Here is a 2,083-nt window from a genome sequence, read left to right as displayed (position 1 = left end):
AATAACCGCTCAGCAGACGTGCATCGAATCGACGACATTTCGAAGTTTATTTACATTTGAGAGAAACTTAATTGTTCGCGTCTGTCCCATGATCGCAGCGCGTGCACAAAGCCGCTATAGATGCAACTGGGTGTCGCTAGACATTCCCACTAGCTCATCGCTCATCTAGAAACAGTACGTCACTACAATCACCCGCTTCCAGTATCGCGTCAGTATCAAAGTTTTCCAACAGAGTTATGTCTTTTTTAGACATGTTGAAAGGCACGTGTCGATTCCGTTGTGCACATTCGTTTAGCAGCTATAGTAGCCTTCTTGAATTGTCTGGAATCTTAAATGTGCTTTTACTTGTTTGTTTTGCGCGCATGTTACTAGCTCGACATAAATACTGGTGAGTGGTCACGTTCGCTTCGGCATTTCCTTCGCATAAACGAAGCTATCAATGTATTCAAAATTCGCCATGTCTGCCAATCTACGCAGTGCACTTGTCCTTGTGTTGGCATCGCGTAAGCTCGTTATTCTTGTGAAATCAGCCATCGTTTATAAGCTCACACGTTTCATTTGGTCTGATGACGATGCACCTGTTTATATGGAAGATGGTTTCGAGCGCGGACTGTTTTTCGATCCATCCTGTGTTATACACATTTTTCAGCCTACGCATTGTGGTTGAGTGTAAAAAGACATCCATCGATAATGCCTGCCAAGATGTGTTAACACTTGTCGTGTAATGGTAAAGACACTGAATAACCTTCCAACAGAAACCGTCATATTTTGATTTGACGGAACTTGGAAAAAACACCGACTTGACTTGTAAGGCATAAATTTTTATAGTCTGTCTCAGATGCAAATTTGGTCATAGAACCGCGTCTACTATATGAATCAGTGGCCTTTTATTTTTTTTGGCCGCGTAGCCATTACATTGATCTGTGTGTCAATGCATTTTTTTTTTTATCTGCACATAATCATGTAGCCAACCATATCGGCGTATCATCCTTTGTGGCTCTTTGTTATTTCGTAACGATCTAGTTTTCTATTTGACTTTGCTGCAGTTGTGTTTGCACAGAGACTCCTCGATGGTTTGTTTTCCCGAAGTTCAGTGATTTATAACCATCGGAGAGTTATTGGTTCGAGCTAAACATAACATTCCCCAAATATCTAGTTGCATATTTACAGCGTGACTTCAAATTCAATGACATGCACTCAAATATTCTTTCATCATTCAAACATCATTCATGTCTATCTAAGCATAAAGGAATACTGAAAACGATCTAATAGGTCTACCTAATAGATAAATAACATTGACAATTACCAGCGAAGTTTACTCGAGATACGTCGTAGGTACAGTTAATGTGACAGATAAATATTAGCCCACGCTGTGTCAACATGCTCCCGTTTAGAGCGCAATATAGACCGGTCCATCCGAATGATGTCGCAATGAATTGAAACTGCCGCCAGCGACCATGATAATGATTGCCACGATTTCTGCCGGGATTCTTAAAGCCGCACTATGCGCATCCAAACGCTAATTTCTCAAGTACTAGACTGGCAAATACTTCGTGTCATGCATAATCCCACTACCTTATGACAAAATAAACTATAGTTCCTCTCATTTCAATGCGCGTTTGCGCACAAAGAAGTGAATAAAACCCACAAGAAAGAGGTGCGAAATCTGGTAATCTGGCGCCAACGCCGACTTGTTTGCCAAACAATTTAGCCTCGAAGCGGTTAGGTGACGTCACATGTTTTTATCTTTGCTACACCCGTATTGCTGTACCGCAGCACCGCTGCACGGTTGCTCGGGAGAGCAACGCGAAACTGTCAACAACATCGGAGAATTTGAACAACATTGGAGGTATTTTCAAAAACCTTTTATAAGACAACGCGCAGTGAAATGTGAGAAACTAGAGTTTATTTTGTCATAAGGTAGTATGATTCTGCATGACACGAAGTATTTTCTAGTCTAGTACTGGAGAAATTAGCGTGTAGATGCGCATAGTGCGGCTTTAACTGTCACACCGCTCTAGTCAGCTAGGTCAGAGTTTTCGTTTTTTATGCATTCCCTATCGTATAAATATTTACTCCTATA

This window comes from Priapulus caudatus, unplaced genomic scaffold (assembly GCF_000485595.1).
Source record: "Priapulus caudatus unplaced genomic scaffold, Priapulus_caudatus-5.0.1 Scaffold215, whole genome shotgun sequence".
NCBI lineage: Eukaryota > Metazoa > Priapulida > Priapulimorpha > Priapulimorphida > Priapulidae > Priapulus > Priapulus caudatus.
This window is presented reverse-complemented; position numbering follows the sequence as displayed.